Here is a 27,711-nt window from a genome sequence, read left to right as displayed (position 1 = left end):
GACAGTCAATATCTGAGGGAAATCAACTTTTGGCTAACTTAAGCACTTTAATGACAGGATATGTAGATAGGAGTCATATATTTAGTTAAAAATGAACAATGATTATTCTATCCTTTTTCTAAAAAAGATTACAATATGGTGAAGTATTTTTTTTTCAAATCAGAATGTATTAGAATGCCAGTCTATTCTTTATTTGAAAAGAAAAATGTTTTTTAGTGTATTTTATGTATGGAGAAGTCTTCAAAGTTTGTGTTTCAATAAAAGAACCCAGAAGAAATGTATTCTCCTTCCTAGAAGTAACACTTTTTGGTAACCTCTAATACCCAGTGAATATGAGGATTTAGCTGAAATGGTTATATTATTTAGGTTTATTTTTATTTTTTTATGGGCCTTGAGACATTTCAACTACAGATGCTAAAATTCACTAAAGCTAACATTTTAACAGCTGCTAGCCCTGAAAAGGACTTTAAAATGTGTGTGTGTGTGTGTGTGTGTGTGTGTGTGTGTATACAATTTTTCAGAAATAAAAATGTTTTAAAACTGAAATAGGGTGTGTGTGTTTTTCATATCTCAGAATCTGGGCAGTAATTATAGCCTTACTTTAACTGCTATTTTTTTCCATACCTCTGATCAGTCATGCAGTATCATTTCTATGTCGTGCTCCATTAAAATCCATTTGTAGTACAGAATAATTACCATAAAATTAGTATGATTTTGTGTTCCATGAATACTGCTTACATGAGTTGTTTGTAAAATGTATTTCAGAGACATTATAAACTGATTATGCCTGGAACTTATGCTGGTATTAGTTTAATTTTTACAAATAAGTCATGACTTTTCTCAGAGATCACATATGAAATAAAAATTTATTTTTAGGGAAAATTTAATGGTTTTACCTTTGAATATTTCTATTCTGTTCCCTTAGAGCAAAATACTGAGATAAGATGACATAGCATAATTCTGTTTATGAATAGTCGTAACTTGTGCTAGTAAGAATGGCTACTTTCAGTAAAACTAACGGGGTCACCAAGACCCTTCAGTCTTCAGCACCCACCATTAACAAGGGAGTATTTCCTGTCCCGGTGTGCAGCCCTGATGTTTACATTGCAGTTTCCAGGGTGGGGAAGTTGACTGCTCCTCCGTTCCTTATTCTGACTTCACTTTCCTTTCACAACATGTATTAAATCTATAGCATCTGCAAATTAACTGGATGATTCTGAGCTTCTCTTCCTAAGAATATAAGTATTTAGTGGGGCTATCATCACTAGAGCCTATTTTATTGTTAAATTAAGTTCATTGATCCAGCTGTTTCTTATAATGTCTTTTTAAGTAGAATGGAATATTTCTTTTGCTTTAACTGAGGTTAAAAAATTACCGAAAGTGTAAGAAGAAAAATAATGAACAATAAAATCCTTTTTTATTTTTTCTCAACTGTGAAGTCTTCTTCATTGTCTAGGATGAAGTCTCCATCTTTGGATCCATAATCAGACTTCAAGTATGGTAACATTATACCATCTCAACAGAGATCCCACAAGCATAAAAACTCATAGAGGACAGTGATCATGTCTATATTTTTTCTTTTTCCTTCTTTTTAAGAGTATGCTTTTATTGGTTTCAGAGAGGAAGGGAGGGGGAGAGAGAGAGAAACATCAATGATGAGAAAGAATCATTGATCACCTGCCTCTTGCACGTCCCCCACTGGGGATCAAGTCCGAAATCTAGGCATGTGCCTTGACTGGGAATCAAACCATGACCTCCTAGTTCATAGGTCAATGCTCAATCACTCAGCCACACTGGCTGGGGAACCATGTCTAGCTTGCTCATCAGCTGCATGTTTAAACACATCTATTGTTAATTTAAACCACCTTTGCCAGGCTTACAACAAAACAGAACAAAAAACAAAGATACTTTGTAATTTATCTTCATGCCTATCATGAGTTATTTATCTTAAAGACATTTGATCTTTTGCAGAGTTCAAGCATTGTTTTATAAGTATGACTTGGACATTGCATTACTAGAAGTTTATTTACTTTGTTGGTATTTTTATTTGTTTGCTTACATGTTTTTGATCAGAAGGTTTTTTTTTTACTACTCCTGTGACCTTGTGGAATTTTCACTATAAATTCATGAATGTAATCCCAGATTTAAGGCCCAGAAATGGTCTTTGCATTTTCACAGCCAAGTATCCTAGCAAATTCCATGACAAACACGATGGCCTGGAATTAATTCTCATAATAAACAGAAAGTGTCGGGTATGCAACCTCAGTGTACCAAGACCTGGACTGATGGGCAAGATAGATTTGGTCACCTGGCTGGTGTTGTTCAGTGAATTATCTTCATGCTTATAATGAGTTACAGGCATGAAGATAAATTACCAAAGTGTCTTTGTTTTTTATTTTGTTTTGTTTTGTTGTGAGCCTGGCAAAGGTGATTTAAACTAAGAATAGGTTTGTTGAAATATGCAGCTTTTTAAAGCCTTGGTTTAAGCTGGGTATCCTGGGATTTAGTTAGAGTTCCTTCTTACCGTGACCCTGAAAAGGATGATATTGAATACTGTGGAGGCAGATGGATCAAATTAGACCAGATTGCGTGCTATTTACATGACAATTGAGATTTTAATCATTAACGAGGATTATGTAACCTAAATACAGATATGGCCTGCCTTTGCTGCAGCAAGAAATGTGATTTTAAATGAAAGGAATGTAGTGTCACATTTTCTAACATTTACATATAAATGACAGTTCAGACTAATTACAACAACAAAAAATGTAGTGCTATAATTCCACCTTGACATCCTTTATAATGCCATGTTTCCATTTTATTTAAAGACATGCACACATTATTTTTAAGGGAGATTGGGGAGAAAAGACAATTTGACCTGGAAAATATTATGCTGAGAAAAATAAGCCAGTCAGAGAAAGACAAGTAGCACATGATCTCACTCATATATGGTATCTAATGGACAAAATAAACTGATGAACAAAATAGATCCAGATTTATAGAAGCATAGAGCAGACTGTGGAATCTCAGAGGGAAGGCAGGGGAGGACGGGTGGGTGGGAAATGATCAACCAAAGAACTTGTGTATATATGCATACCCCATTCACATAGACAATAGGTGATGAACACCTGGGGTGGGGGGCAGAGGCAGACTGGAAGGGGTCAATGGGGAAAAAGGGGAAACATATGTAATACTTTCAACAATAAAGATTTTAAAAAAGAAAAAAGAAAAGACAATTTGATTTCATTTGCACTGCATATTTGCTCTTTTTGTCAGAATATTTTAGAATCTTCAAAACACTTTGATGTCTTTAGTCAAACCTCCATTCTCATACAAAATTATAAAATCCTAACGTTAGTTTGTGTGATTTCTCTCTGTTCAATTGATTTTCTCATCTTCTGGTCAGCCCGGGCTCAGGGCATTCTGTGTACTGGTGGGATTTCGCTAAGCTATAGCTCTTGCAAGGAAAGCTTGCTTTCAGTTCAGCCTATTTCTCACGTTTCTGTTCATAGCATAATCTATATGTTGATGTGGATCAAACACCCCATAAATATCAATATTACATTAGTAGCAAATAGTATTTGAGGGTGAGAGAGGAGGAGAGAGAAAGAAAAAGACAGATGTGAGAGAGACACATTGATTGGTTGCCTCCCACACACACCTGACTGAGGCTGGGGATCAGACCTGCAACCCAGGTACATGCATTTAACTGGGAATTGAACCCATAATGCTTCATTGCTTTAACCACTGAGAACTGATGCTTTAACCACTGAGAACACTGGTAAGGGTAGTTTACTCTAAGTATTAAATGTTAATTAAAGCAAAGAACAAAGCTGAATCACAATGTCAAATGATAATTATTTTTTTTCCAAATTTTAAATATATTTTCCGTAAGTCTTATTTATTAAGATACTAGAGGCCCGGTGCACGAAATTCGTGCACGGGGCGGGGGGAGGGGTGTCTTTCAGCCCAACCTGCACCCTCTCCAATCTGGGACCCCTTGGGGGATGTCTGAATGCCTTTTAGGCCCGATCCATGGGATCGGGCCTAAACAGGCAGTCAGACATCCCTTTCACAATCTAGGACTGCTGGTTCCCAACTACTCGCCTGCTTGCCTTCCTGATTGCTCCTAACCGCTCTGCCTGCCAGCCTGATCACCCCCTAACCACTCCCCGGCCAGCCCGATTGATGCCTAACTGCCCTCCCCTGACACCCCGGTCACCCCCAAATGCCCTCCCTTGCATATTCCCTCTTTATTAGATAGGGTTTTTTCTTTAGCATATTGGACAGTCCTAACTGGTTTGGCTCAGTGGATGGAGCACTGGCCTGCAGATTCAAGGGTCCTAGGTTCGATTCTGGTCAAGGGCATGTACCTTGGTTGGGGGCACACACCCAGTTGGGAGTTTGCAGGAGGCAGTTGATCGATGTTTCTTTCTCATAGATGTTTCTAGCTCTCTATCCCTTTCCCTTCCTCTCTGTAAAAAATCAATAAAATATATATTATAAAAAAATAAACATTTAAGATTCCTCCATATCTGCCTGGCTGGTGTGACTCAATGGTTGAGACCCCAGGCTGCCACTGCTGGAGGGGTTCGGGCCCTGGCCAGGCTGAGACCCCAGCCCAAGGCTGCCACCTCAGCCCACCCAGATGACACCCCATCTCAGCCTGGCTGCGGATAGCCCAGTGGGTGCCTTCCCTGGCCTGAAGATCGCGCATTGGGTGTGCACTGCCCTGCTGGCCTGAAACTCGAGCCCCAAGCCCCACGGCCCGCTTCGCCCTGATCACGCTCGGCTCTGGGGCGGGTCGCTGCCAGTCTGACACCCCAGCCAAAAGTCCTGTAGCCCGCTTCACCCTAGAGGGCGCGTGGCTCAGGGGGGCGGGTCGCTGCCGGCCTGACACACCGGCCAAAAGCCCTGCGGCCCGCTTCGCCCCGGATCGTGCGTGGCTTGGGGGGCTGGTCGCTGCTGGCCTGACACCCCGGCCCCAGGCCCCGTGGCCCGCTTCGCCCCAGATCCCGCACGGCTCAGGGGGTGGGTCACTGCCAGCCTGACACACCGGCCAAAAGCCTCGCGGCCCGCTTCACCCCAGATCACACGTGGCTCGGAGGCGACCAGCCAGACACCCCGGACAGCCGTCACTGGGCAGGAATTGCTGTGTGTGGGGTGGGCGCCTCCCAGCTAGACACCCTGGACTGCCACTACTGGGCAAACTTAAGGACTCCACTGGGGCTCGGGGCTAAGAGGACTGGGCGCCGCCATCTTGTGGCCATGGGCGCAGCCATTTTGTCGCAGAGTGATGGTTAATTTGCATATTACCCTTTTATTCGATAGGATTTTTATTCTATGCCTTTTAAGAACTTTAGCTGGTTTTATTGTGGTACTGTTGATTTAAAAGCTCACTTTTCTGCACAGACTTTGTTTAAAAAAAAAGTGACTTTAACAACAAGATTTCTTTGGTAACTAGGGCTTCTTAAAATAATCAGTTATTTTATCTTTATACATATAAGTGAAAGTTCACTATATCATATATATTTATGTATATATATATATATATATAAATATATACATATATATGTATATATAAATATATATGTATATATATAAATATAAATGTATATATATAAAATATATACATATGTATATATATATATATATATATATATATATATAGCCTTTGTTTCTATAATTCCTAAGTCTTTTAACCATGCAGAAACTTTATTTCTTTACTATGACCTTTTCTCCTTTCTTTCCATTTTTTGTTGCTGTTGTTAATCCTCACTGGAGGATATCTTTCCCATTGATTTTTAGAGAGAGTGGAAGGGAAGAAGGGGTGGGAGAAGAGAGAGAGAGAGAAACATTGATGAGAGACGGATTGGTTGCCTCCTGCACACACCCCAGCCAGGGCCTGGGATTGAACATGCAACCCAGATACATGCCCTTAACCAGGAATCGAAACTGCAATCCTTGGGTGTGCAAGCCAACACTCTAACCATGGAGATACTCTGGCCAGGGAAGTCCTTTCTTTCCTTTTGAATCAAACTGGCCTGGACCAGCACCCTGACTCACCTACCTCCCTCTCCCTTGTAGATCCACTCTTAATCATTCAGCCCTCAGGACAATTAGATTCTTGTCAGCATCAGTCTTAGGAACAAAGCCTGGGTTCTGTTGACTACAGAAATAGGAAACAGTTTCAGTCAAACCAAAGATCACAGCCAGGTTCCAGTTGTGCTTCAGCCCCAGACCCTGAAGCAGACAACCCCACAGAGCACATCCTGAAGAAACAGAAAGAACTATACCATGGCTGACATCATGGTCAGATGCAATGACCAACTACCCCCTATCCTGGCTCTATCCAATCAGTAGAGACCACAACCCTAACACACTTAGTCACCATGATTAATTATTCCTCCCCCCTAATTCTTACCCTAGACACCATTGGAGAGCCAGGTCTTAAAACTACGGACTCACCTGTGACTCTAGGTTTTGAATCATTTCCTTAAATAAACTTTTACTTTCTTCGCTGCAAACTCCTGGTCACGTTAGTTTGGACTTTGATGCATACAGGTGAGCAAAGCACTTTTAAGTTTGATAACAGACTCAACCTTACTTTATACCTCCCCTCCAAATTGCTTCCACCACAAGTTTTAAAAGATAAATTCCTATAGTAACTGAAATATTTACCTACTAGAGATTTACTATTTAATGTACTATTATTTTTATTAGGATTGTACCATATTTGTCTATGGCCACCAAGTTGCATACATTTTTCAGAATGGGCTCCAATCTGAAAGCATTAGTCCTATATTTTTAAGTGCATGATGTTGCAGAGTAGAATACTTTTTTGTTTGTTTCAAACTCATTTATTACTACACAGCAAAAATTCTTGGACTAAACATATTTATAAAAACCAACTATTTGGACTATACTAGTATTCCGAGAAGTTGAATCCATTTGAGGTTCAGGGATACATATATCTTACCTGAAATTTTAATTTTTCAGCAATTCCAAAGTGCTGTGATTCCATGGTGAATATAAAATAGCTGAAACTCAAGCCAGTCTCTTCTGACACTTATTGATTACTCTAAAAATAAGACTGTGGTAGAGGCTTTTGTTATTGAGTATAATTACATAGTTTTAAATGCCTCGTGCCGATCTTGGCAAATATAGAACTTATCATTATTTAGGCTACATCTTTCTTATTGTGATAGAAGTCTCAGTTATCATAAAAATAATACTAATCCCTCTTATTCCCATCCCTCATGGCACTAAACTTATTTTGGTGGTTATTTCTCTGTTTAAGTGTTGAGTTAATGTGCTATTTTTTGCACAAATCATCTTAATGTAAATATTAGGGTGTAAATATTAGGGTGTGTGGCATGGAGGAAATAGTACAAGGTCTCATAGAAAGCTAGAAAACTACACAGATACCTTAGGTAGACCTAGACCAGACTTTTCATCTCATTTCACCAAGAGAACAAGTCAGTTAACAAATGTATAATGCACTACGGAACCCAGGGGAGTCCAAAAGGCCCCTGGCACTTGGCACTCAAAACCAGAGTGGCAGGAAGTGACTTTGAATCCTGCCTGTCACTGAAGGACAGTGACAGTTTATTGTTTCAGGTAGGACTAGAAAAAGACTTGAGTCAGCAAGGTAAATGCTAATATGGGGTATATTAGCACATGTGCACATTTATACTAAGAAGCACAATTCATTAATTCTTTCTATTTGTAAACATGCAGTAAAAAATAATAGATACCCCAAGAGTCAATATTTTTCATAATAAAGATAATATCTTTCTGGAGGAGTTTCTCTGTGCCAGGAGCCAGCTAAAAGCTCTACCTTCCTATCTAATCTTACTTTTCCATAATAACTTGTTATTCCACATTAAGGATGAAAAAAATAAAAACAAGAGAAGAGAAGCCTCCTGACTGCTACAGAGCCTCTTCTAGAACCTCGGTTAGGAATCAGTCTCTTAAGCATTAAGCTTTATGACATCAAACAGCTCTGATTGATACACTGTACAGCTCACCCTTGAACAACGCAGGGGTTAGGGGCACCAACCACCTGCACCGTCGAAAACCCTAGTATAACTGAAATATCAGTCCTCCATATTTGCAGATTCCCAATTGCAAATAGAAAAAAAGAAAACATAATCTGTAAGTTGGCCTTGTTTTGTATTCAAGAGGTCAGTTTTTCATGTTCTTCTCTCTGTCACCTCTGTTGATTATGACATCAACTAGCCTGTTGCTTCCAAACAGAAGCTTGCCTTTACTTCCTGATTATTCCTAAACTAAACGGAAATACTCCATTTCTGCTTTTGTTGCTGGGGTGGGAGATAAAACCCAGTGAATGTACAAACCCCCTCCCACTTTCTCTTCCTCAAAGTTCCCAGTATTTCAAGGTTTATTGTAAATATAGATTTGGGGGGAGGGTATGTTATATTTCTGAAATTCTCTAAACAATTCACAAGTTCTGTTTAGTTATATTTTTCTTTTACTTAAGGTTTGACATCCAGATCTCTTTGCTCTTAATTTTAATTTATTAGACTATGATTAATGTATAATAAAAAACTGTAGTTAAGATTTTCTTTTGTTAAAGGGTTGAAATACAAGTCTTTGAGGCCTTAGTTTTTAATTTATTAGACTATGATTAATGTATAATAACACTGAATTATACATACAATGTTTTAGTATTGTTTTCACAGCATGGTCATAAAAACATATGCTAAATTACTGCTTTTGTTTTGATTCCATGGACCTGTATGAAAGTTATCTTCAAAGTGTAATACTCAAGTGAGAATTCCATTGTGTGGGTCTTTCTATTCTTGCTTTTCAGTATTCATGAAATACTATAAACTGACAACATTTTGCTCTACTCAACTTTTCTTTTAGACTCTTTTATAATTATTTTATTTCACTTTTGTCTGTAGCTCACATATTCACTGTATTACATAATAATTATTGTCTAAGCTGAAAAACTAAAACTGTAGATTACACGTTTCATTCTAATAAAAACCTTAGGCATAATGTATCAGATTCCTATTTAACATATATTAATAATTATATTAATATTTAAATGTAGAGTATAGATAGTATGGTGCTCCCATACCCTGTATTTTTTTTAATCTTTTATAAAAGGGGAATTAAGTCCCCTTTTCCCCTATTGACCTCTTCCAGCCCGCCCCCACCCTACCAGGCCCTCACCACCCCAATGTCTGTCATGGGCTATGCAAATATGCATATAAGTTTATTGGCTGATCTCTTTCCACCCACCCTAGGAATTGAGAGGGGGTTGATGACCCACATGACTCAATGAGACAAGAGGACTGCATGTGAGAACTGGAAACAAGGGAGAGAATCACAGGGCAGTGGTCAAGGGCTAACCCTTTCTTAGCCCAGCAGCACCATAGTAAGTGGTTGGGACTGCATAACTTTTTAAAATGATAACCTCTATTGTTATTTTTGTTTCATTTTTTTGTTTGTTTGTTTGAGATGTGCCTGGCTTTTTCACTTAAGTAAGAAGCCTTGAACATCACCTTTGGACTATCTTTGGATTGATAAGAACCTTGGGGAGATCTGTCAGTAGAAAAACTGAGCTTTCATACAATTGGTAGTAAAGAGAGTCCAGAGCCTGCACTCTACCTGAGAATTATCAGAACTGTCTTAACACAAATGGAATAAGGTACGTTATATGACAAATGACTTGACTTTGCAACTCTTGATCCTTACAGGTCATCTCTTCGTTTTTCTTAAAAGCAAGTTGCCTGGCCTCATCTCTAATCTCTTTCAGTGGCTCCTTTCTTCCTCCACCTACTCCTCAATCTTGACGTTTCTTAGAGCAGAAGACCACTTAACTCTCCTCTCCCTCTGCCCAGTAGGCACTTTATAGTATCCAACATTGTTAGCCTTATTGGGGTATAATTGCATCGGCTCCGTCACTAAAGAATGTTTCTTTTTCATACCATTAAGTAGCAATCTGTTAAAGTGATAAAGCTAGGATAAATGGAGTTTTAATATGGATTAATTCTATATGTTGAATTATCAATTTAAAAAAGAATTGCTAATGGCATTTTGCATGAGCAATTTTTATACTAAAGTGAAATTTTAAAACCAACAAAATCTAATGGTAATTTTCCTTAGAGTTGAGTCCAACTCTATGCCCATCAATATCAGTGATTTTTCTGAAAAAGCATCTAATTTGTTTTAAAATATAGATAATATTAATATATATTACTACAGTATTCACTAAGCATTTCTAAAACATTTTTAAGAGTTTGAAATTATTTGGACACCATTTAGTTATCTCATATTACTTTAGATAGTTTTTGTTTAGCATTTCATGTATCTCATACCTAACCAATTTTTAAAATAACATATAGCTGGTTATTTCTAAACCAAGTCAAATTTATTTTATAAGCACATTGTATCTGAGGAATAATCCTAAAGTGATTCATAAATTTGCTATACTCTAACTTCCACATATCCTTCAACAAATTCTCAAAAAAAATACAAGTATATACTCCATTACTTTTAAATAGCAAAATAAATAAAACCAAGATCAATAAAAAATGAAGCTATTAAAATATAGGCTAGGATGTATTTATTCTTTTGAATCTTAAAATTGTTTTAAAAATCTCATTCATTTTTAATTTCTTTAAAACAGAACTAAAACAGAACTTAATTTGCCTTACTTCTCAAATAATGTTTTCTTTCAGAAAAAAAAAAAGTAAAGCTGAATTTTCTGCAACCATCTTTCTTAATTGCTGTTCCATAAATGCCACAGCATAAAAAGAGATTTTCATTTACTCAAAGCGAAGTTTGACCAGAAATAATTAGCAAATTGTTAGAAAATAATAACTATATGAAAATTGATAGAAGATAATACAAACTCCAATACCCTTAGATAAATCACATGGAAAATCTTTAGCTTCATTTGGATATACAGTTACATGACTCCATTATGTGGAAAATATAATTGCATTCTTAAACATATATTTACTTCCCCAAGCCCTGGAAGGTCATCTTTTTTCTGCAAATCAGAAGTCATTTGTTAAATTTAAAAGATATCCACATTTCATATTACCTTGAAAATGTGAAAGCAATAACGTGTGGAATTACTTGTCCATGTCAGAATAATCTATTCTTTTACTTTAAAAGACATATAATTTCACTCTTTGCAGGACACATATCATTTGAGGTTTTTGGATTTAGCTGAAACTATCAAGGGTTTTTTCAATACTCTATGATGAAACCAACTTTTTAAAGCATTCTTATTCCCACAAATAACATATCCCTACCCTCAAAAAAATTCTATTCTTATTGCATTTTAGTTTCTCCTGTTTAGTTTTAAGTTAATTTTTAAATCTTATGTATACCCTATACTTATTATTTCTCTAATAAATGTACATATCTTCCTTTTCACTTACAATACCAATTATATACAGCCTATATTTCATAATCATTCAATAGCCCTGAGAGTTGCTGGTCGTCATTGATAGTATAGAATTTCATTGCTTTTTCATGTATTCCTCCACCCATAAGAATGTATGGCACTCCAACCCTGCACCTGCTAGGATTATTGATGCTTTTCTATTTGCCATATCTATTCAAACAATTTGTTTTTTCTTGTCTGGGTCTCTGACTTATTGGATTTATATTGACCACCTTTCTTCTGGAACTCTTTTCTTCATTTTTCTTACAAGCAAGTTGCCTAGCCTCATCTCGGCTCTCATTCAGTGGCTCCTTTCTTTCTCCACCTACTGCTCAATCTTGGGAGTTTCTTAGAGTAGAAATCCACCCACTTCTTCCTCTGCATGCTCTCTAGGGGCCATCCTAGGTCTTTCCTACTCAGCACTGACTTCTCTTCATGATTAAAGATTCATCTCTCTAGCTTGTTTGGTTTATATTGTCATTTGGCCTGTTATATCAGTTACTCATTCTAAATGTGTACTAATTATACTTTATGTACTGCCCTTTAAAACCGCCACTCTCTCTCACATTGTTTCCTAATTTGGCAACATCAACCTTTCAAGTAGACTGATATAACTGAAAAAACAAAAAAAACAACAACAAACAAACAAACAAAAAACACTGAATCCTATTCATTTCAGTATCTCCAGTATCTCCTGACACACAGATGTTGCTCAAAAATATTTTTGAATAAATAAATTTGCTCTTTCTCTTTCTTCTCATATCCAAAATGACTGTATTGATTTCCACAGATGATTCTTAAATATAAGCACTGTGTCATCTCAAAAATCAATATACCTGAATAACTAAAATCCCTCTTGCAGATAATATATAGTATGCATTCATTCCTCCTATACCTGTGTATAAACTTGAACATTTAAAACTCCAATCTCAGTATCCCTCTAATTTCTCCAATTGGTCAGACCTCTGTATCTCATTCCCTTCTTACAAGTTGAACCCTTGCAATTGGTCAGCTATTCTTCTTCATCAGAGAGTATTCAAATCTGTTGCTTTTCTCTACACTCCTTTCTCCATCTCTTACCCAGAAATGATCACCTTTACTGGCTATTTTAGAAATTTGAAGCCACTGGCCATATAAGCCATCCTCCCCTCCTAATTTCACAACCTCAAGTTGCTACTTATGGATATTTTAGTGTTGCTTTCCCTCCAGTCTCCAAGAGTAAGGTCTATCCAATGCCAACCTGTCCATGATAGTCTCAATCCTGCCTTCTCCTGAATCCTCTAGCATTTTGCTTTATAGTCATATTTCTCTTCCTCTAATGTCTTCCTTTCTACTTATTATTTACCCTCAAATCAAATTATAGTTAGCATCTTCAGTTTCTGCCTCCATCACTAAATTTGATACTGAACTTGGCCCATAAATACTGGGTCTTCCCAAGTTCCCATTCTTTTCTAATCTTGATTCTTTAATTAAGTGATCTCATCTCCCCCCTATGAGTTAAGAACTTTCAAATCTGTAGCTCTAGTTTTGACAAAACCCATGAATTCCAAGTATGAATACACAACTGCTTACTGGATAAAGTCATCTATATATATAAAAGGCTAATATGCTAAGTGTCCCTCTACCCATCCAACCAGTTGCTATGACGTGCAATGACCACCAGGGGGTAGATGCTCAATGCAGAAGCTGCCATGACACGCACTGGCCATTTACAGAAAAACGGCAGCATGGACCTGGCGCCAACAAAGCAACACTCAGCTTCCCCCAAGTGGGACACAGGTCCCACCACCACCCAGAGTGACAGTCCACCAAATCACAACCAATGCTGCCATGGCGTAAAATGCCACAGCCCAGCCCAGAAACCATGGCTGTGGGCACTGGGTAATTACGTCACATAGCAACACCTGGCTTCCTATCCCTAGCAACTAGCAACTAGCCTCCTTGCAGTTTCTTCAGCCCAGGAACACAACTTGCTTTATAGCCAGGTGGAAACATTTCACACTTTAACCAAATGTCTGTGAAATGTTTTTTCATGCCTCATCTCATTTGATCCTCATAGAAGTCCTGGAGCAGGTAGATAGGAGATTCGGTCGAATCCTATTTTCTTTACATTAGCCAGAAAACGGAGATTTAGAAAGCTTAGAAACTTGACCCAACTGAAAAGAAAAAATGGTGGACCTTGAAAATGACTTCAGGTTTTCTCATTGTGCAGAATATAGTCAAACACTTCTGCAGTTAAATATTTTACCCTTTGTTCTCCCTGTGTGATCTGCAATAATAATCTGCTTCATGTTAATATTTACTGCTGTGTTGCTGACAATTCCCTGAAAGAGAAGTTGGGGTGCTTCACTGGGCTGGAAAAAGTTTAGCTAAATCAGAAAGCAGGTCTAATTAAGCAAGTTCACTATATATATATATATATATATATATATATATATATATATATATATATATATGTATGGCTAAGTTGACTCACAGATGTATAAAGCTTTTCTCTGGCGCCAATGGCATGTGTGTGTTTCAATCTGTCATCGTCAATCGTGAATTTGGTTGACACTTCTATTATAGAAAAAGGGCGAATAGCGATATTAAACTATTTCTTCTAATTAATTTCCTTTCAATGTGCATGAATTCGTGCACCGGGCCACTAGTATGAAGTATAAAAATATTTATAAATACAATTATTCCTGCTCTTTATTCACACCACCAAAAACTTACTACTTCTCTTTGTTCCTTCTCTCAGGGACCATCTCTATTCTCCAGCCAATGGCTGAAGCCATAAATTCTGAGACAATTATTGACTGCTACCTTTTCCTTAAAAAACTTCTGGAAGATTTTAATATCTTTTTTTTTTTTCTTAGTACCATCCTTATCTATCATTTTTGAAGAATTCTTTATTCAGGTGTTACTTCTGAGTAAAAATATTTTTAACACAGGCATAAAAAATACTGATATTAAAGAGCATTGATTTGTATTTTCTTTAACATCCTAGTTGGGACAGACCACTTGCTCTAAGATACAGACTTCCATTGTATAAATTATTGCAAAGTTTATTGTTAAAGGACCTTGTGTAGTAAATCTACATTATATTCTTATATTCCTCTTAAATTTGCCATCCCATAAATTCTAGGATATCTACCTAAAGCCTACATAGAGCAAGAAAGAGTGGGATAACCCAATAGGGGAGAATTAGACATTATCTTATAAATGTGGGGTTTAAGGAAGGGCCATCATACATTACATACCATTATAGCTTGGGGGTTCCCCCAGATCAAAAATAGTTTCTCATCTTTTTTAAAAAACTACATATTTCCCTAAAGTCAATAATGCAATAGCCCTCCACTCTTCCTCTCATATGAAACCATTCCATTGTGCTCTCTGGTATCCATGGTTTATGTTAAACCAATTTCCCTCCCTCCATTGCAGAAATCTTCTCTGAACATCTTTCCTACTCTTAATCTTAACTTGAAATGGACTCTACCAAAGATATCAATGATAAAAGAAATATTATTGAAACTTAAATTTCTCAGGTTTTAATTATTCCTAAAACCACTTCAGTGTATATCACACTGTACCACTGTATCATACTTTATCAAAGTCACCAATGAGTCCTTTGTCACCAAGTCCATTCCACTTACCAAACTTCTTCTACATGACTTCCCTATAAATATTGGCCACTGTTTCCAAATTTGTAACATTTTAAAATTCTCATTTCCTTGTCTTGGTTAACAACAAGTGTCCTGGTTATTCTTTATCTAGAATCTGCTATGTATTCTTTTCTTTGATCCTTTTCCTAAGTGTCAGTGGACCTGGGGATTATGTCTCAGATCCTCTTCTTCTCATGTTACATACCTTCCCTCGGGGACAGTTTTCACTCTAGTGACTCCAATTAACCTTATGTACTGAGGTTTGTCAGTTGTATATCTCTAGCCTAGATCTTCCATCTGAGCTCTAGATTAGTATATCCAACTGTATGATAAATATCAACACTTGGCTGTCTCAAAAGGAGTTCAAACTTTTCATGTTTAATATTAAGATATTCACCTCTTCCCTATGGTTACGTTTCTTTTTATAGAAAAGAGCCCATCTTCCTCCAGTGTCTCAAGCCAGAAACCTGGGCATCATTCATCACTTCCTTTTCCCTTCACAACTATATCTATTTAATGATTATCTCTTTTAGGATCCACTTCCAAAATTCCCTCAATATACCCATTTATGGTCAGATCTTTATGTCTCTATCATGGTCCCAGTAACCATCATCTCCCCCCCAGACTATATCTCATGGTCTAATAACTGGTCCCACTCCTTCAAATGTTATACTTCTCAGAGTTGTTTTGGACACCGAATCCAGGATAACCTTTCCAAAACACACATTTGATTAGATAGTATCCTGGATTAAAAGCCTTAAAAATATTTTCCCATTACTCTCCTCTATCCCAATGTTAGCCATCACTCTCCTCTGCAGACATTAAAAACTATGACACCCATGTTTAAGCATAACTTCTTTCAAAAGATGACTTATAATTTTATTACTTTTGTTTTGAACAATATCCTATCATTTCACCCTACAATGGTCTTCATTTACTGAATAATAAATCCTAGTATTTCCTCCAGGAAATAGCTTACATTGTGTTGGTTGTTCCATTTACATTCTTATATGTATGCAATGCCTCCTTATACAACTTATACATTATTGTGTACCCTTCCATTTAAGTTTAATATTTATAAAAGTAAGGATTGAGTCTGTTTTACTTATCATTTTATTCCTAGAACTTAACACATGTAATGTGGTAAGCAGAATTCTAAGAATGACCCTTAATGAATGACCCTTGCCCTTGTATGATTTTTACTCCTTCAGGGTGAATGGAAACTGTGAATATGATACAACATGATTCCTGTGATTATGTTACATTGCATAATAAAGCAATTTTCACATATGTAATTAAGGTTCATGATCAGTTGATCTTAGGTTAATCAAAATGGACATTACCTATATAGGATCACTCTAATCCCATGAAACCTCTAAAAACAAAGTTTTCTTTGGCTTATAGTAGAACAGAGAGTTAGAGAATCTAAAACATGAAAAGCATTCCAGCCAATTCTGCCAATAACCTGAAGGAACTTGAAAGATTTTTTCCCCCTAAAACCTAAGATAACAGCTCAGCCTGGCTGATTTCAGCCTGAGACTTTAAGCAGAAAAGCCAATTGAGCCCAGTTGGACTTTCAACCTCAAGAGCTTTGAGATAATAAGTGGGTATGCTTTTATGTCACTAAATTTGTGGTAATCTATTACAGCAACAATAGAGAACTAATACAGCACACTTCCTGAAACAGTTGGAACTCAATACATGTGTATAGAATAGCTGACTTTAATGCAATGTTAAAAATAATAACAACTCTAAACTTTTCTGTTCTTTGATGTAAAAGTTCATTTGTTAAAGTGTAAAATTTTAAGTGAAAAAGTGATTCATTTTTAAATTAAATAATTTGATGTTTCCTGAGTAATTTAAGCAGCATCTCTAAGCCAAGACTTCTCAATGTTAAAGTACATTTGACAAGTCTATTATAGACTTGTTTATTCAGATATACCTAAATAAAGACTCTGATAACAACAGTATTATTAGTAATTCAATGAATGATCCAGCACTCGTTTGAATGCTTGTCACTGGTTTGAAAAGGGTTGATTCTGTTGATGTCTTTGTCTCCAACACACTTCCCTGGGTGACTGTCTTAGTGTTCTTGTTTTGCCTTGCCATTTTTCCCAGAGGCAACTCTTTAAGCTATGTCAGAGCAATGTAGACTGCTTATTCAAGCCAAGTATTCAAATCACCTGCTGTTCTGGGATTGTGGTTTCATTGTTGACATTTATTTCTCTTTCAGTCTTAGTCTACTAAGAAAATATTTCCTACAATAATAAGGAAATGGAAGTCACACATTCCTACTGTTTTTGGTCTTGTTTCCATTTTAAATAATTCAGGTTATCTAGAGAATTTTGTAAAATAAAACTTAGATGAATCTTTCAAATATTCATTGTTTTGATTGATTTAAATTTTCATTGAAAACTTCAGGTCAGGCACAGTGCTGGGCACATTGAATATAAAGATGAATTTTGGATATGTGGACGAAAGGGGCCACATGCTGACTTGACAAGCTCAGGGGAGGCCTGCATGGCAGTCTTGCAAACTCAAGAGACCCAAAGTAACCACAAAGGATGGTCTGAAATTAAACTTTAACTAAATGCAGTTATGGTGGGCAGTTACATCCTAGGCCAGTATCTTCACTGACAAGGTCAACCTTTACCTTAACTGAGCCTATCTGTCTTTTTGCATCTATGATAACATACCCTTGAAATGTCTGGGTAACTTGTAACTTCCCTTTTTCTGGAGCCCCTGGGGCACAACTAAATGTGTGGTGGGCACCAGGACAGATACCACAAATTCCTTCACTATCATGTTAATTGTTCCTGCACCCACCTAAGTATGTGTCCATCATTTCACTTTTTAGCCAATCCCAGGGGTTTTCCCAGCTTTGCTTTATCCCACCTCCTTAATCTATCACCAATGAATTTCATATAACCCACCTATGTCCCTCCTTTGATTGCAATGTATAAATACAAATATAACCCATCATTCTCCGGAGCATTATCTCAATTATTTGAGGTTCTGCTTCCCGGCATATGTCGATAGTTTGGCTCAAATAAACTCACAAAAATTCTTCACAGGTTTCAATGGGTTTTTTTATGTTAACAGATATATTTACTCAAGCAAAGGAAAAAATAAACAAATGGGAACTACATTACTCTAAAAAGGCTTTGCACAGCAAAGAAAACTATTAAAAAATGAAAAGATAATCTACTGAATGAGAGAGTGTACTTGAAAGTGCTATATCCAATAAGGAGTTGATATCCAAAATATATAATAAAGTACTAATACAATTTTACACAAAAACAACAACAATTCAATTAAAAAATGAGCAAAGGACCTGAATAGACACTTCTCCCAAGAGGACATACAGATGGCCAATAGATATGAAAAGATGGTCAATGTCACTAATCATCAGAAAAATGTAAATTAAAATCACAATGAGATATCACCTCACACCTGTCAGAACTGCTATCATCAATAAATCGACAAACAATGAATGCTGATGAAGATGTAAAGAAAGGGAACTCTTGTGCACTATTGATGGCATTGCAAATTAGTGCAGCGACTGTAAAACAGCATGAAAATTTCTCATTTTTTTTTTTTTAAAGCTGACATATGACCCAGCAATTCCATGTCTGGGTTTTATTATAAGAAAACAAAAACACTAATTTAAAAATATATATACACCCCTATGCTCATTGCAGCATTACTAGTAATAGCCAAGATATGGAAACAACCTAGATGTCCACAGATAGATGACAAAAAAAATGGCTAAAAAAAGATGTGAAGTATATATGTATTATTCAGCAATTAAAAAAAAATAAATCTTGCCATTTTCAACAACATGGATGAACCTAGAGGGCATTGAAAGAAATTCTAGGGACAAAATAGGTAGGATTAGGGAATAAAGAGGATCCATGGGGGAGGAATGCATAGGTGAGGGCTTGGAACTGCCAGAAGGCATACATTCACAGAGAATAGAAAAGTGTCATAGGATAAGGGGAGAGGAAGGCCTACATTCACAGAGGATAAATAAAAGTCACAGATTACCAGGAAGAAGGAAACTTACTTTCACAGAGGAGAGAGAAATGTGGACAGATGCTGGAAAGAAGGAAATATATTTTCACAGGATATAGAGAAATTTTCAAGATAAGGGGGAGACAGAGGAGAGGCACCACATGGGTTTTGGACTTTGAAACAAAAGAGTGACTAATTAGGAGAGCACAGGGTCATAAAATGGGGAAGGGGTCCAATTAGAAGGGAGCATGAAGAGACAAAGAACTACAGCCTTCATAAACCTTAGAAAAAGGGGCTTGGTTGGTTACCCGCTTGGGAACCCATCCCTATGTGGGAATCTGTATTTGCTCCCAATAAATTTCCACCCTTTTACTAACAAGTCTTTTTAGTCTGTGAATTTTATTCTTCTAACTTCATGAGGCAAGAACCCGAAATGGGAAGATCCTTTCCCAGAACCCCATATTTCAGTATTATGCCAAGTCAACTAATTAAGACAGAGAAGGAAAAATGCTATATAATCTCTTATATGTGGAATTTTAAAAACATAAACAAAACAATAACAGACTCATAGATATAGAGAATAAGCTGATGGTTGTCCAAAAAGGAGAGGTGTGAGGGGTGTAAAGAAAGGGAACTCTTGTGCACTATTGGTGTAAAAAATTAAAACATATTTACAGCTTTTTTTCCCCTGAAGAATGTAACACCAGCTCAAAATTTATAGCTTTTCTTTTCTGAAAAATGTATGAGAAGCCCAAAAATATGTATTTGTGTTAATTTATTTGAAATGACTACTTTTTTACTTCTTTATATCTTTGCCTCACTAAAAAATAGATGCTGTTGGGAAAAAAATAAAGAAAAAATAAAAACAATAAAATTATATATATCAATAAAATTATATCCAAGCAAATAAGTCACTAAAATCAGGAACACCATATGTTCCTCATCCTGAAAATCATCTAAAAAGAAATCTTTCTCTTATAACTTTTACTATAAGAGTGAACCTTCATTAGCACTAAACAAAGTATTAAAGCTGTAATAAACAAAGTGTAATAAATATCAAGGAGGATACAGAAATTCAGGAATAGATCCCAGAAACAAAGGCTCGGCAAAATTGATAGGACCTGTCCCCATATTTGGCAGATTAGATTTTCCAAAAATGCCTATATGTACTTCTTAGAATGGGTGATCAACATTTCTCTAAATGAGAATAGGGTCTATGTTTCCTCCCCTTGAATTTGGTCTAGTCTGAGATTACAGCATAAATGATGCTTTGTGACTTCTGGGACAAGCTCATAAAATATGAGTCAGTTTCATTCTGAAGCTCTAGGGTCTAGGGATACTCATCTTGGAAGCAAGGAGGCCACATGCCATGGTGGTGTTTCAGCTGGCAACCAGAACCAAGTCTCACAATCAACCTCCAGATTTGTGAGTGAGTTGAGCTTGCTTTCAAATGTCCAGTCTCTAGCCATCAACTCACTTTCAGTCTTAGAGTCTTCCAGTTGAGGTTTAGCTCACAGATTCCAAGAGCATAATAAAATATTCTTAGTTTTATATCACTACATTTGGGGGCTTTTGTTATGCAGCAATAGATAACTAGATCACCTATATTAACCAAATGTTTATTTACCTGGTCACACTCTCATGAGGTAACGCCCTCATGCCCCAACGAGCGAACACCAGGAGGCTGCGTGTGCAGCAGGCATGTGTGGGTGGGCGGGGGGTTGACGCTGTGTGCATGGCACAGAGGCAGGTCCTGTGGCTCCAGGTGGCGAGGCCTGGGGGACCCCAGGCTCCAGCCTACCTCTTTGGGGCAATCCATCAAGGAACCCCGGATGGGTGGGCGGGGCCTACCTCTTTGGGGTGATCAATCGTGGGGCTCCCACACTGTGAGAGGGTACAGGCCAGCTGGGGGACACCCCCCCGCCCCCACGAGTGCACGAATTTTCTCTAGTTAATAATAAACAGCTTTATTTTTCATGTTCAAGAAATATCAAGTTACAATGCTGATTTTACTACATGATTAATGCCTTTTTGTCTATTCATTGAAGTACAAATTATATCCATTAAAGCACCACTTTATAAAATTATTAATTATTTGTCAAAACTCATAATACACTAATAATAGTAAATTGATTTGCTTTCTCAGACTTAATTCTGTCATCTGCCAAAGGCTGCCTCAGCAGTAACCAATAAAGATCCCTTCATACTTGCCTGCTTTTCACTTTACTTACATTCCATTTAAAATGCCCCTCAAAACTCTCAGGGAAAAGCTTTGATTAGGTTATTATTTCAAGATGAGGTAGAAAGTCCCTAGTACTTTCTTTCTACTTAATCTTGAAATGTCAGTCCCTAAATTCTCCCATGTCTCTCTATTTGACACAATAGAACCAATTTCTCCTTCACTCCAGTGTTGGACTAAGTGAATCCTGTCTGTCCATCCCACTGCTCTATTGTCCCTCCATGATGCTTCCTCCTCCTCTTTGAGCTGAGAATGTATTGTTCATTGAGAGGAAGCTTTTACAGCTTCGTGAACATCAAAATATTAACAATGGCTCTTTGAAAATGAAGAATAGAAATGAATCAACTATACAAATACAGGTTTTCTTTTTTAGTTGAGATACTAAAAAATATGTGTAGAGGGAACTTACTTTTAAGAGTTGACAGAATTTATTTTAGAAGTAGAATCCAACCTGCTAATATCATTAAGAGAGGCTGGAAGAACAAAACAGTCTTATCACTAATAAATAAAAATCAAAATCTTATTTTGATATTTATGTGTTTACTTATGTAACTTCAGCCTGTCTCAGAAAATAGCAGAGTGCCATCAGCAACTGTTAATTTTTGAGGGCTTACTACATTTTAGACCTTTCTTTAGGTACTATTTCTTTGCTCCTTTGAATTCTTACAATATGCTACATTGAAGATATTAAAATCCTCATTTTCCAGATAAGTTTGACCTAAAAGTGTTAAGTAGCAATCTAAAATCAAAAGGCTACAATATTCACTTATATTTAATTCAAAGGTACTGCTTTTTTGTTACTTCAAGGGATTTTCTCTTTCCCAGCCAGTACAGTTATAGAAATAACCCCATTTCTTTCTTCTTTCAACATCATCACCATTTTAAATGCTACTGTTCTTTCAGTTGGCTAAAATATAATGCCTAGGTTTATTGAAAAATGCTAATATGCTTAATAAAAGTTATAACAAGTCTGATTTTTATTGATAATATGGAATGATATGGAGTGATGTTATTCCTACTTTATTATTTCTCATTTAATCATGCAGGAGTGAATATTTGAGTGAATGAGTGAGTGACTGAGTGGTGTGTGTGTGTGTGTGTGTGTGTGTGTGTGATTTATCAATGCCTAGTATACATTCAGTCACTCCCCTGCAGAACATTCTACTTATTTGCAAGATGAAGATAATTCTAAGTTACATTTAAAATATGTTACTGAACATCAGTTCTTGAAAATCCTGCAAAAAATCTTACCACCACACTTACTTCTTATTTTAAGTTAGTGAAATTTTTCAAAATTGCCCTCAACATTGCTATAGACAATGACTAAACAACCCTTTTACTTTTACTCTCCAATCTTCCAAGATGTATACTTCATAGCTTTACTTGTCTCCTCAAATCTATACTTCGCTTCTCTGTGAGAACCTTTTTCATGTGCAGCTTGTTTTGAAAGGCATACCTCTTGTTCATGACTACCTAGAGATAGGTGTCATTCTTTGCTACTTCCAAACCCTTTCTTTCCCCTACTTTTCCCAAAATCCTTGTCCCTTTAAGAATACAAGGCACCAGGCATGTCATCTTTTTTTTATATTATCTATTAACCTGTCATTTATTTATTTACAATTCATTTATTATTTCTGGTTTTCTGCTTTATTCAACCCTATGCCTGTACAATTATTGAAGATAACGTTCATATAGATAATCAGTCTAGCACCTTGATCTCTCAGTTCTTGATACCCTTAGCTTCAAGTATCTATTCCTCTATATCTCATCAGTCATGAACTGTCATCTCCAATAGTGGCACCAGATCTGCCATCATGACCTCAAACATTCCTCATTGAGATCAAAATTGTCTATTTACCATATTATGTATCATAGAATCACTAGAGGCCTGATGCACGAAAATTCGTGCAAGACTAGGCCTTCCTTCCCCTGGCTGCTGGCACCAGCTTCTCTCCAGCACCTGGGACCCAGGCTTCCCTCCTCTGGCTGCCAGCAGGGACCCAGGACCCGGGCTGGCTTCCCTCCGGTTGCTCGCAGGCACCAGGGATCTGGGCTTCCCTCTGGCCCCAGCTTCAGCCAGAAGGACGTTCATAAAGACATCTGGAAGGATGTCCGGTCTAATTAGCATATTACCCTTTTATTATTATAGATTATTCATTCAAGTCTCATATCTCATCAGAACTTTCAAGACATTAGTGCTACCCAGGTTCCACTCTCAGATGATAACCTACTCTCTAATTCAGAGAGAGAATAGATGTGATCTATACTAATAAAAGGTGTTAATATGCTAATTAGACCGGACATCCTTCTGGATAAAGCCATGGTGGTGGGGCTGAAGCAGAGGCGGTTAGGGGCAATCAGGCCAACAGGGGAGAGCAATTAGGGGGATCAGGCCGGCAGGCAAGAGTGGTTAGGGCAGGCAGGCAGGTAAGCTGTAAGGAGCCAGCGGTCCTGGATTGGAGAGGGTGCAGGCCAGGCTGAGGGCCCCCATCCTGTGCACAAATTTTGTGTACTGGGCCTCTGGTTATATATATAACAGTCTCTGCTTGCATTCATCAAACTCATCTATCTGGTTGCCTCTATATCCATATATTTTAACTTCTCCTTAGTTTATGATGGAAAATGGGTCCCCATTTTCATCTCTGCTCTGAATCCCATCTCTTCTCACCTTCTCAATGTCTCCTACTTCTGTGAATAGTCTGTTTTATTCTTCTGCACTATACATTTCTCCCATTCTGTGGTTCCTTAGCATCAGCACACAATCATGTCTAAGTATTAGCCACTTAATACATTTATTTTGACTGATTATCCTCCAGCTACCACCTAATTTATTTGACAATAAAAGCATATTTGACAATCAAAGCAAAATTTGACATTTTGAGAATATCCTTGATATTCGTCTCTATATGTGCTTTCTCTAATTATCTTACCTAGTCCAAAATTTTAGATATCAGCTTTATAACAATAACAACCAGGTATTTATGTTAATCTAGAACAGGGGTGGGGACCTTTATTCTTCCAAGGGCCATTTGAATATTTATAACATCATTCGTGGGCCATACAAAATTATCAACTTAAAAATTAGCTATATTTGGTCAAACATTTAATTAACTCACCCCTAATGCCTGGCAGGACCAGACCAAATGATTTCATGGGCCTTATATAGCCCACAGGCCAGAAATTCCCTGCCCTTGATCTATAACATCCTTCTAAGATCTACACTAATAATAATAATAATAATAATACATTTTAAAAATCTAACTCTCTTAACAACTTGGAGATTGACATTTTATTTTTTTAAATATAGTTTTATTGATTTCAGAGAGGAAGGGAGAAGGAGAGAGAGAGAGAAATATCAATGATGAGAGAAAATCATTGATCAGTTGCCTCTTGCATGCCCCCTACTGGGGATCCAGCCCTCAACCCGGGCATGTGCCCTTGACCAGAATTGAACCTGGGACCTTTCAGTCCGCAGGCCAACACTCTATCCACTGAGCCAAACCAGCTAGGGCTTGACATTTTATTTAACCACACTCTTGATTTTCCCTCATACCTACTCTTCTCCAAGTCTTTTATGATTTTGTAAAAGGCACCACCAGGTTTTTCATGGTAAAACCTAATGTATAAGTCATCTCAGGCTACCATAACAGAATATTCATAGATTGAGTTGCTTAAAGCTTACTTTTCTCACAGTTTCAGAGGCTGGAAGTCCAAGATACTCAGGTTCTACATGGCCACCTCCTTGTTGTGTTCTCACAAGAGAAAGGGAGAAAGGGAAAGAGAAAAGGAGAAGAAAAGAAAGGGAGAGAGAGAGAGAGAGAGAGAGAGAGAGAGAGAGAGAGAGAGAGAGAGAGAGAACTAATCCCATTGTAAGGTCTCTATACAACATATAAATGTGGGGGGACATGGATCTAAAGTATTTGCCCTAAAAAACTAAAAAGCTAATTGTTAATTGTTTTTGAGCCATTTATTGGTGATTCTGATTTACTCTTTCCCCATGGGTGTATATACAGTAAGCTTAATATGTAAGGAAAATTGTTTTCTAAGAATTTCTTGAAGTCAAATATTTGCTAGACTTCTTTTCTAGCTGTAGATATATTTTTATTTGTTTAGATGCATGATTTCACATTCAAAAGCATTGATCAGTAGGATCAATTACTAATGATTAGCTGTATAGGAGCATTCTTAAATTCCACCCTAGGGGTTGAAATAAATAAAGTAGATGTCAAGACTTGTGTAAAAATTTTCTACAGAAAATGCCAAGCCTTTGGATATACTTGGTATAGAATGTAATGTGAATTAGAGATAACTCTAAGTTGTCACTACCAACTGATCATTTGAATATTTTGATGTTTCTCTTTATTCAAACTCAGTTTCTGTGACATATTTCAGCCGGCAATGATCACATACCCACTCTTCAGAGAGAGAACTCACTCCTATTGTAATAATCCTGGGAAATATAATCCAATCAGAGGTAACCTGACACCAGAAACACCAGGATTTATGGTTGGACTCAATAAAAAGGGCCAAGGCAGTGGGTTGATTGTCTTCAGGTATATCTTGTTCAGATGACACTTTCAGATTTAGTATACTTAGAATGCTTTTTTCTTGTCAAAGCAAAACAAATAAATCAAAATATGGCTTAACTCAATGAAGACATGGTCCAGGACAGGATATCAGATCCTTATCCTTAGATCAGAAACAGCCCTATCCATTGTGATAGAAACTTATCATTATGTTGGGCCAAGAAAGAGAAAACCAGATGATATTTGAAATCAGTTAGATGATAGATAATTATAGATTATAGATAGATAGATGATAGATATAGATTGATAGATAGATAGATAGATAGATAGATAGATAGATAGATATAGATAGATTTTACAATGGCAGTATTAGGAGTCCTTTTTTTTTTTTTGACTAAGATATTTTGAAATATTTTTATTACTTTTTTTAGAGAGAAGGGAAGGGAAAGGGATAGAGAGATAGAAGCAATGATGGGAGAGAAACATCAATAGGCTGCCTCCACCATGTCCCCCACTGGGGATTGAGCTAACATGATTTAACTAGTTCTTCTCTCTTCTCTCCTCATTATCACAACTCCACTATAGTTTAATTCATTATAGTTAGGTACAGATGAGTCTATTTCACTGTAACTTGAGTATAATATATGGTCTGTATTTCATATTCTACTTTTCTAGACTTTGGCCTCCATTCTGCAATGATATCCCTGAATTTCTGATTTTCATTTCTTCTTTTTTTCTGAATTGTATATATTATCACATGTGATCAAAGCCTGTATGAAATATAGGTGAAGATAAATATACAAGCAAAATTAAACATGCAAGCAAAGCACAAGCATAACCCAGTAGAATGCTAAAACAGGTGAAATTTGTCCTTTTTTCTCCAATGAATAATGCAATAAAATATTTTGTTTAAAAATAAATATGACTTTCCATTATAAAACATATAAAATTCTTATCTGGATTTCTAAGAATAAATTGAACTAATAAAAAGATTTGGAAAGGTTTGTTACTGCATAAAAAATATCATTTTTTAAAATACATAAAGCAGGTTGAAACTTTGGGAAAAAATAACATAGCAGAGGAGGCCACTGTGGGGGAAGTGGTGCCAATCATTTTTGAAGGGCCTGCAAAGAACATGCTCAGAGTTAGAATATAAAAATTAGGAGTGAGAATCAGGGCTAAACTGGGGTATTCACTAAGGGTCCTAATACTGAGTGATTTGCAGCACTCTGTTCCACTTTCATTCACGGGACTGACAACCTGGTTTCTACTCTAGGTGGGGTGGAAGGGTGAGGAAGAGGCTCTTCGTGAAATACATTCACAAGAGAACTAAAGCTTCCACTGTGAGTCTGGGTACCTCAAATAAAAGTATTCTTAAATCTAGATCACAAGTGTTCCGTATGCTATATTGTATTGTTTGTGACAGAAGAGTGTAAGTGCTTAAATATCCACCAGTGGGGGACTGACTGAGTAAATGAAAATACATTACAATTAGTATAGAATTTTAGATAACCATTAAAAATAACACCATTGGAAATATACAGACATAATATTGGGAAAGATTTTTAGGTGAAAAGCAAGGAGTAGAATAATATTGTGTAATATGCCACTGCTTGAGTTAAACAAGTTGAAATTAAGATATAAATAAACTACAAAACATTGATGCATTTAGAAGAGAGAAGCAGGGAAAATGGGATTAAGAGGAATGAACTGAACCCTTTTCTTTCCTTGTGGGGATCCTATGGGCATTGTCTAAAGTTAATAACAAATACAGAATTATGGGCATAACTACAAGAACAAAAGCCAAAGATAATTTACTATTATACTCTACAGAAGATAAGTGAAGAAAGTAGG

General features: G+C 36.8%; 1 protein-coding gene and 1 long non-coding RNA gene across 3 annotated transcripts in view; one reads left to right on the top strand and one right to left on the bottom strand.

Moving 5' to 3' along the window:
- GPC5 (glypican 5) overlaps positions 1–27,711 on the bottom strand; it is a 1,351,161-nt gene that overhangs the window by 379,663 nt on the left and 943,787 nt on the right. The gene's annotated exons all lie outside the window — the stretch shown is intronic.
- LOC129149953 (uncharacterized) overlaps positions 8,061–27,711 on the top strand; it is a 123,984-nt gene continuing 104,333 nt past the window's right edge. For both annotated transcript variants that reach the window (XR_008556760.1, XR_008556759.1), the window contains exons 1-2: positions 8,061–8,157; positions 9,279–9,409. This is a non-coding gene — a long non-coding RNA (uncharacterized LOC129149953). The remainder of the gene's footprint in view (positions 8,158–9,278; positions 9,410–27,711) is intronic.

This window comes from Eptesicus fuscus, chromosome 8 (assembly GCF_027574615.1).
Source record: "Eptesicus fuscus isolate TK198812 chromosome 8, DD_ASM_mEF_20220401, whole genome shotgun sequence".
NCBI lineage: Eukaryota > Metazoa > Chordata > Mammalia > Chiroptera > Vespertilionidae > Eptesicus > Eptesicus fuscus.
Note: the sequence above shows the minus strand (reverse complement) of the source record. Positions and strands in the feature narration are given on the sequence as shown.